Consider the following 10,085-nt stretch of genomic DNA (forward strand, 5'->3'; position numbering starts at 1 on the left):
TTTTCCTACACTACAGATGAGGAAACTTATGCACTTATTATTGATTAGCAACATCACAAATAGTGACAGAATCAGGATTAATTCCAACTTCCATACATCTAATGAAGGGTTCCTTTAACATTTTATGAGGAGAAAGAACTTTCTACTTTTCAAAGTTCTGAGTTTAAAAACAGGATCTCAAAGCTGGTAGTCCCTGTCATGGCATTTGTGAGTTTCCTGACATTCCCAGTGAGGAAAGAGAAATCCACTAAATATGGCTGTGAAAACAATAAACTAAGGACCTATGCGCAAATCTTTTTCAGTCATTTAATTCACTTCTAGTTGACATAACAATGTGTCTGCTGCCACAAAGGTTAGTTTAACTTGGGTGCAAACATAAAAGTTATGAGTATTCAATAACCTATGTTCAAGGGTAATCAACACCTTTTTGCCATTGAGGAAGTGTATAAAGGAGAGATATGACCCATCCATTCCTGGCTTCTCATCCAAAACCATACTATTCCCCATAGACGTGGAGTAATTTATTTGGTTGGTGTACGACAGTCATGTGTCTACTTCTCAGTATGGTAAGGAAGTGTTCTAAGATTTTTTTCAGTGGATACTTTAATTACTTCTTCTGGATACTTTAATTACCCCCTAGAGGGTTTTTTTTTTTTTTCTTTCTGAAGTAGAGTTTCATTCTGTGGCCCAGGCTGGAGTGCAGTGGCACAATCCCGGTTTACTACAATCTCCGCCTCCGAGGTTTAAACGATTCTTCTGCTTCACCCTCCGGAGTAGCTGAGATTACAGGCACATGCCACCACGCCCAGCTAATTTCTGTATTTTTAATAGGGTTTCATCATGTTTGCCAGGCTGGTTTCAAACTCCTGACCTCAAGTAATCTGCCTACCTCCACCTCCCAAAGTGCTGGGATTACAGGCGTAAGCCACCGTGCTCGGCCCTATAGGGCAATATTAACTGAGATTCAGAGATCCCAGTTCTTTTGAGAGCTAGCTCTGCCACACATGTCTGTAATCCTGAGCAAATCACATATATCTAAGAATGTTTAAAGAATTTTAAAGCTTCCTTATCTTTAAAATAAAGGAAAGTACCTTATCTTTAAGGTACTTTCCATCTCTATGGACTAAATGATCAGAAAGGCTTTAGGAGGTATACTCCATAGTTTTAAAGACAGACTGACACTAATATAAAATCATGTTGATACTCTGGCCTCATAGTTCCTGAAGACCAATGATATTCTACCTCCACTGGCCTGTGTCACTTAACATCCTCAAGCTCAGCCACACTTTGAATTTTTGTCATTACTTAGAACTGATCCCTCCACAATAACCCTGAAAGTTCTTCATGCCCTTCACCACTACCTTCAGATCCTCCCTCCACATTCCAATTTTTCCCTTTCCTTCACTGTTGCTGAATCAGCCATTACACACTCATATCCCTTGCTATTCTCCCAACCCATCGACACTCTAGTGTCACTTGCCTTCCTACTCAACCAAGGGCCCATATGGAGTTGGCAGTTTCAGTGATACTCACAGCATCTCTACTTCCAATTTTCTGAGCATTGCTGGAGAAAGTCATGAAATACAGGAGTGATTCATCCTATCACCAGGCTAAGGCCTTCCAGCAACTTGTCAAGCCCTCATCACCTTTGGCTCCCCACTGCGCAGACCCAAAGTTTTCCAAACCTTTTCAACTCCTCCACTTCAACTTTACGCTTCACTCCCCACTTACTTTTGGCAAATCAATAAAAAAGAATCAACCCATTTCAAATGCAGCCACCTCCCAGCCATCAACTTTCCTCCTCAGAACTCAAAATTTCCTTTTGCTTTCATCTAACTTCTTTCTTCCTCCATGCCACATCTGCATTTTGTATTCTTCTACATTCTACGGATTTGGACAAATGTATAATACCATGTATACACCGTTGTATCACAGAGTAGTTTCACTACCCTAAAAATCGTCTGTGCTCTGCCTGTTCATCCCTCCTCCAACCTAACCCCTGGCAACCACTGATCTTTTTACTGTCTCTATGGTTTTGCTTGCCCAGAATGTTGTGTACTTGGAATCATACAGTATGAAGCTTTTTCAGATTGGCTTCTTTGACTTAGGAATATGCATTTAAGCTTCCTCCATGTCTTTTCATGGCTTGATAGCTATTTATTTTTAGCACTAATATTCCATTACCTGGATGTACCACAGTTTGTCCTGAATGATATTGCTTCCAAGTTTTGGCAATTATGAAGAAAGCTACTATAAACATCAGTGTGCAGGTTTTTGTGTGGCCACAAGTTTTCAACTCCTTTGGGTAAATACCAAAGAACACAACTGCTGGATTGTGCAGTAAGAGTATGTTTTGTTTTGTAAGAAACCACCAAGCTGTCTTCCAAAGTAGCTGTACTGTTTGACATTCCCACTAGTAATAAATGAGACTTCCTGTTGCTCCACATCCTTGTCAGCATTTGCTGTTGTCAGAGTTCTGAATTTTGGCCATTTCAATTGTGTACAGTGGTATATACCATTGTTGTTTTGATTTGCATTTTCCTGATGACATATGATGTGCAGTATCTTTTCATATGCTTATTTGCCAACTGTGTATCTTCTGGTGAGGTGTCTGTTAAGGTCTTTGGCCCATTTTTTAAATGGGTTGCATATTGCTCAGTTTTAAGAGTTCTTTGTATATTTTAGATAACAGACTTTTATTTGATATGTCTTTTGCAAATATTTTCTCCCAGGCTGTGGCTCATCTTTTTATTCTCTTGATAATGTCTTCTGCAGAGCAGAAATTTTTAAATTTTTATGAAGTCCAGCTTATCAATTCTTTCATGGCTGTGCCTATGATGTCATATCTAAAAAGTCATCACCAAACCCAAGGTCATCCAGATTTTCTCCCATGTTATCTTCTAGGGGATTTACAGTTTTACTTTCAGGTCTGTGATCCATTTTGAATTAATTTTTGTAACAAGGGTGAAGTCTGTGTCTAGATTAACCTTTTTTGTTGTTTTTGTTTTGCATATAGATGTCCAGTTGTTTCAGCCCCATTTGCTGAAAAGACTATCTTTTCTCCACTGTATTACCTTTGCCCCTTTGTCAAAGATCACTTGACTGTATTTATTTGGGTCTATTTATGGGCTCTCTATTCTGTTCCATGATCCATTTGTTTAATTTTTTGCCAGTACTACTGTCTTGATTACTATAGGTTTATAGTAAGCCTTGAAGCTAGGTAGTGTCAGTCCTTCAACTTTATTCTTCTCCTTCAATATTGTGCGATTTTAGGTCTTTAGCCTCTGCATATAAACTTTAGAGTCAGTTTGTCAATATCTACAAAGTAACTTGCTGGGATTTTGATTGAGATTACATTAAATATATGAATACAGTTGAGAAGTCCTGACAATATTGAGTCTTTCTACCCATGAACATGGAATATATTTCCACTTACTTAATTCTTCCTTATCAAAATTTGATAGTTTTCCTCACATAGATTTTATACATATATTTTTAGATGTATATCTAAGTATTCCATTTTGTCTGAGGTGCTAAGGTAAATGGGATTGTTTTTAATTTTAAATTCCACTTGTTAATTCCTGGTATATAGAAAAGTGATGAAATTTCATATATTAGCCTTGTCTCTTACAACACTGCTGTAATTGCTTATTAGTTCCAGGAGGTTTTTTTTTGTTGTTGTTGAGTCTTTCAGTTTTCTACATAAACAATCATGTCATCTTCAAACAAAGGTCTATTTCTCCCTTTCCAATCAGCCTATCGTTTATTTCTTTATTTTTTGCCATATTTTCCCACAAGCAACTTCTTTATGTGCATCATGATTAGGTTAATCAATTCAATTATTCAAAAATAGGCTCTCTATTAAGATTAAAAGTGGGCATTATTATCCACTTTTATCCTGTATCCTGTATCCAGATATTACACTGTAATTAAACTGGTGTGAACTGGCACTGCCCTGGGCAATTGCATGTATGGTTACCCTATCCTATCTCTCCTACTTGAGGAGAGCCTAGTGTATTAATTGCCCTCCTATGTCCTCCCCCGATCTGCATTCCTTTCCTCTCCACTTGCAACCACTCTACGCACAACACACAAATGTTCTCAAACCTTCCTTATGGTATTTTGTTTGTTTGTTTGTTTATTGTTTTTTGAGACGGAGTCTCTCACTGTCACCCAGGCTGGAGTCCAATGGTGCAATCTCGGCTCACTGCAACCTCAGCCTCCTGGGTTCACGTGATTCTCCTGCCTCAGCGTCCCTAGTAGCTGGGATTACAGGCGCACACCACCACATTTGGCTAAGTTTTCGTATTTTTAGTACAGATGGGGTTTCACTATGTTGGCCAGACTGGTCTGGAACTCCTGACCTCATGATCTGCCCGCCTCGGCATCCCAAAGTGCTGGGATTACAAGTGTGAGCCACCGTGCCCGGTGGTTATTAAGAAAGTTTCATTGACACTTTTGTTGCCTCAAGTCATTGCCTCCTCCCTACCCCCAGCCTCTGATTTTCACAGCCCAGTCACAATTTACATTTGCTTTCCCCGTTTCCTTCCCAAGTCAGCATCCTTCAGGTAACTAGCTGACTTATCCCCAGTAACCACCACTGCCCAACTGATTCTGTTCCTTGAAGGCTATTGACAATGGTCTCACTGACAAATCTCATGCCCTTTTCCCAGTCTTCAACTCAGCCCATCCTCTACCCTATCAGTCTCCTCTGAAATTTCCTTCCTCATCTTTCTTTGCCCTATCTTGTCCTCATCCTCCTCCTGCTTCTTTCTTCTCAGCATCCTGTCTACCTCTTCCTGTCTACCTCAAGCCCATGAATACTGGCGTTTACAAGGCTCTATCCTAGCCTTCCATTCTGCTCACCACACTCTGAACTGTTCTGACAGGTTCACCATCACCTCCATAAGGATGCCCCAAATCTTTCTCTATTTTTAATGGCTCTCATCCATCTGGATGGTCCATAGGCACATACAAGTTAACAAATCCAAATCCAAACCAATAATCACCTCCATTAATTAGACAAATATTTATTGATTGCACACTACTTGCAGGTGCTTAACTGGTGTCCCTTCCTATTTCAATCCTTGCCAACATCAACTTAAGTGACTCAGCTTCTGTCTTTGATTTCTTCCTCAATTCCTACATCCAACTGCCAACAAGTTCTGTTTCATTTACTTCTACAGTATCTTGTCCAACTCATCTGCCTCTAACTTAGGTTCTAATTTAGGTTCTCATCACTTCTCTTCTGGAGAATATTTCAACAGCTACTTAAATGAACTACCTGTGGCTCCTGCAATGAAGATTAATCTCTTAAAGCATAGTCTTGATCACATCATTCCCCCATTTAAAATATTTCTGATACTTATCTACTGCCTACTAAACAGTCTCCTTAGCCTGGCATTCAAGATGCTTCACAATATAGTCCTAATTTCCCCTCCCCATGCAGCATTCTCTCCCATTATACTGCCTCTAGGCTCCTCAACCTCCAGTTTAACCACATTCTTCTCCAACCCTGGATATGCTCATATATTCTTACCTTCAAGTCTTAGCACAGATTGGTCTCTACATCTCTGCCGGTTGAAGTCATCTCAATTTTTTAAGGCCTTGTTCAAAATTCCCTAATTAAGTCTTACCCATTTTTTTTTTTTCTGGCTAGAAAGTCTTTTCCTCCTCTGAATTCACAAAGTATTTTCTTTATGCCTCTCTAACAGTTCTCCCATGTAAAACAGCCTTTAGTTATCTGTCTTATGTGTGCTACATGACTCTTAAGCCTCTTCAAGAAAGAGTATCTATGTCTAATTAACCAGTATACTCCTTATATTGCTTTATATATAAAATAAGCTGGATGAGAGGTTGAAATATTCAAATTAACTTCATATCCATCATATAGCATATAAAATAATGAAAATGTACTTATTATAAAAGTTAATTTAGACAAATTTTTAAGAAGGTCTAGAAACTAATTATTTTTGTAGTTCTTGTTGGATCAAGAATATATGAATTACCTTAAACTAAAATTGCAGAACTGTATATTTCTTTATTGGTTCCTGAAACCACAGAGCTGGACAAGATCTTAGAGATCAGTAATTCCCCTCCCCTATCCTGACCACCAATTCTCTGATTGAAAAAACTGAAACTTCTGAGGGATTAAGCTGCCCCCTTGGTCACACAAGTCTGTAGTCATAACTATAGCAGTTACCATTTATTAAGAGCCTTTTATACACCACACATATTATAAATATACATTATCTCAGTCTCACATAATCCTTCAAGGTAGATGGCATTATCCCCACTTTAGAGATAACAGAATGCTCCAAAAAGTTAAGTAACTTGCTGTGGAAAGCTCTGCTTATTAGGGGCAGAGCTGTGTTTTAGCCCCAAATCTGACTGGCTGCGACAGAGGCAAGACCTATCAGATGTCCCGACTCTTGTCTCCTACTGTTCCTCCAGTAATTATACCAAGTAAGCGAACAGGCACACTTACAAGTTTTAAGCTTTAAAAAAAACTGGAGGCATAAAGATTAAACAGTTTCATTATTGTAAAAGTTCTAAGGTTAATTCTAAGGTTATTTACTGCCAACATCTAATCCTCTTGTCAGAAAACTTCTTCAATGTGAAAAGGAGATATGTTTTCCTGCTTTTTCACTTCCTAAATATATTTTCAACTTAAAACCCATTTATCCAACTGCTTTCAATAAGCATTTGTTGAGCCCCTAGATGTTCCAGGCACATGGGAGGATACAAAGGTGAATAAGACATTATTTTTTCCTGAGAGTTCAGAAGCAAAAGGCAGACAATCAACTAACGATAGAAACCAGTCTTCTCCACCTACAGCAGCTCTGGCTAATTCAGGAACTTCCAACCACTTAAGCTCTTTATGGTACCCTGTACCTTAGGCAAGCCATCTCACCATGCCTTAGTTTCTTTAGTAAAGGGATTGATTAAAAAGGAATGAACTGCGCCAAGTAATCTCAAGGTCTCCTTTAGCTTTAAAATTCTATCGTCTCTGAGCTTACTCTTGAGATTATGCTTCTGCAAGTGATCCCAGCTACTATTATGGAAAGTGAACTGCTAGAAGCCCATTCTTCTTCAGCAGTGACTTCAGAAGTATCAAGTTCTGAAAATATTGCTACAAGACTGGGACTAATTAACATGCCTCCAAAGTTTATTTATAATATAAATTTTATCAAAGTTTATCCTCTAAAGGGATATTAAACATGACATTCAAATCCTTCTTACATTATATCACTGACTTATTATAGCTGTAATTCTTTAGAATCCATTTAAGATGTTTAAAATACAATTTTAAATAACTCCTTTTATCTACTCTTCTGTGGCATTACCGACATGAACAACAACAAATCAGAGTTAAGGCCTCTGCAGCATAAATCCTGTTTTCATTTGATTAAATTAATACTTCATATTGGATCACTTGAGCCTGGGAGGTTGAGGCTATGATTGTGCCACTGCACTCCAGCTTGGGCAACAGAGTGAGATTCTGTCTCAAACAAAAAACCTTCATATTAAGTGGTATCTATTATTAACCTTCCCAAACTGCAGCTAAACTTCAGGCTGTTTTCCAGGCAATGGGGAGGGAAGATATGGAAATATTAGTATTCCAAATGAGTGGAAACATAGGACTGTGGGATTTGACTTTGCTGATTCCATTTCAATATCCTGCACTTTTTCTTCAAGTAGCACAGACAATATTTTTAATCATCCAGAAGTTACATAGTAACATACTTTCTCTTGACAGGGCTCCACATGCTTTATCTTTCTTCTTACTAAGTGTCTTAGGATATGATGCTTAAACCCTTCTTGCTCTGTAGGTTAACATCACAGAGGAGAAAATCAATCAAAAGAAAACCAGGAGGAAAAAAGAAGAAAATTAGAACTGCACCAATTTGGTGACTTTCCCCCCCCCCCCAAAAAAAAAGGGAAAAAAAAGCACTGAATGTCAACTGTCAAAAACAGTCCTACCAAGAAACCTGGAAAAGAGTTTATTCATTCACGAGTCAACAGATATTAAGTGTTTCATGTATGCCAGGCACTGTTCTAGGTGCTAGGGTTTAGCAGTGAAGCTCCCCTGCCGCAGTGGAGCTTACATTCCAATAAGAAGAGATCAGACTTAAAGAACTCCTAAACAAAGTAAGATCAGATAGCGATTTAGCGCTGTGAAGAAAATAAAACAGTACTATGGGTGGCTCCTTGCGGGGAGGGGACAGGAGATAATGAAGGCGATCAAGAGGCCCTAGCTGACTAGACGCCGTTTGAGGTGAGTCTTAAATGATGAGAAAACTTTATTCAGTCTTATTAATGTGAGGTGGGAATGAGTCAAGTTAATCTTCGTGAGTGATCACAGTGGGAAAAATTCTGTATCCATTAATGGCAAACGAGGTTCCTTTTAGGATCTGGCTTTTAAAAACCCTCAAAAAACTAGTCTTAAGGAGTCACATTTTTCTTTTAAGATCCACTTTTTAAATTTTTCTAATTACTTTAGAGCTATTTAGGTAGACGCAGTTACTAGGATTCCTTCAGAGTCTGATACCTCCCTCACTTGACACCAAATACTGAATGAGACAGGACTCAGCACTGCAGCGAACCAGCGCTCCTCGACCGATTAATGTAGCCAGGTGGAATTTTGTAACTCTTTCAAGAACGCGAAACAAGCTTTGGGGATTGTGCGGAGCCTGACCCCCCAAAAGTTAGTGTGGAAGGGGGGACCCCGCTGCCCTTTTGCACTAAGTCTCCCCCACTCCTCCGGGCGTCCCTGAACCCCCCCCCCCCGAAGTTATTGTGGACGGGGGGGACCCCGCTGTCCTTTTGCACTAAGTCTCCCCCACCCCTCCGGACGTCATCACTGCAGAGGGGCCGCTCTCCCTGGGTCAGAGGCACACAGCGAGTACGCGCGCGTGTGTGTACCCCGCATGAATCATCGGGGCCCGGTCCGCGGGGCGATGATTCATTCACCGCCCTGGAGCTCACGGCCACACGTTCCGGGTGTACTATGACGGCCGCACACGCAGCTTCCTTAATATTAAACAAATGTTTCAAAGTACAAACGCCTGGAGTCAGAAACGTGTAGACCCAGGAGAGGTGGCGGCGAAAAAATAGCACGTTTCGGCCGCGGCTCGAGTGTTGGCGGGGAGGGAAGGGGAGCACCGGGCACGACCGTCAGTGCCCCCCAACCCCACCACCCCGGCACGCGCGCGGGCAGCGCCCGCAGGGGGCGCGGAGGGCGTACAGGTGGGTGCCGCCGGGTCCTGCCTCCTGTCCCTCCCTGCCACTCGCGGAAGGCCACCGCGCCCTCCCCAACGCGCCTCTCGATCGCCCCTTTCCTCTCCGTGACATCTTATATAATAACCTGAGCTAATCAAAACGGAAGCGACGCGCGCAGCCGGGAGCAGATGCTCGCGCCCCGAGCCAGCGGCCCCCAAACTAGGTGCCCGGGCGCGCGGCTGCCGGCGGGGGAAGGGCCCGAGCGCCGACTCAGGTCGTCCCTCCTCGGCGGAGGCGCCGCTGCAACCGGTCCCCGTCAGGAAGCCGCGAGCGTCACAAACTGCGTCAGCTTCTTCAAACACATTTCATGGTCTCCCTCCAGCCAGGGAGCTGCTGCTCCCGCGGCGGGGCCGCGGCCAGGACTGGAAGGCGCCCCTCTGGGGAAGAGAAAGTTCCTCGGGGCCCTCCCCTTGCCCGCCCGGCGCCCGGCCCCGCCGCGCCTCCAGCCCCTCTCCGCGCGCCGCCAGCCCGGCCGCGCCGCCCACCGGCCCGCACCGAGGTCAGGTTAGGCAACTTGTGACCTCGGGGCGCCAGGCGGCCCCCTCCCGCCCTCCGGGCTCGCCCGGTTCCCGGGGCCTCCCCCCGGCCCCGCGGAAAACAGCCACGCCAGAAACTTCCCTGGGCCGCGTCGGGCGGGGAAGTCGCCTGGGTCCCCGCGCATCGCCCTTACCTTGCTCTCGAGAGGCCACGATCCGGGCGGGCCGCGCGGGGCGCGTGGTGCGCGAGCGCGCGCGCGTGGGGCGGTAGGTGAGGGAGCCCGCGCCGGCGGGGGCGGGGCGGGGCAGCGGGGGTGCGAGCGGCGC

The 10,085-nt window shown here is 43.1% G+C and overlaps 1 protein-coding gene and 1 long non-coding RNA gene across 4 annotated transcripts in view; one reads left to right on the plus strand and one right to left on the minus strand.

Annotated features, from left to right (window-relative positions):
- LOC105480441 (uncharacterized) overlaps nt 1-10,085 on the plus strand; it is a 339,420-nt gene that overhangs the window by 222,822 nt on the left and 106,513 nt on the right. The window lies entirely within an intron of this gene.
- The window catches only part of LOC105480391 (polycomb group ring finger 5), a 134,850-nt gene that overhangs the window by 124,052 nt on the left and 713 nt on the right, over nt 1-10,085 (minus strand). For 2 of the 3 annotated variants that reach the window (XM_011739170.2, XM_024792585.2), the window contains exon 1: nt 9,953-10,050. The exons of the other annotated variant lie outside the window; for it this stretch is intronic. The gene's annotated coding sequence lies outside the window, so the exon portion shown is untranslated. Of the gene's footprint in view, nt 1-9,952; nt 10,051-10,085 lie in introns of those variants that run through there. 3 annotated transcript variants of the gene reach the window in all.

This window comes from Macaca nemestrina, chromosome 9 (genome assembly GCF_043159975.1).
Source record: "Macaca nemestrina isolate mMacNem1 chromosome 9, mMacNem.hap1, whole genome shotgun sequence".
Lineage (NCBI taxonomy): Eukaryota > Metazoa > Chordata > Mammalia > Primates > Cercopithecidae > Macaca > Macaca nemestrina.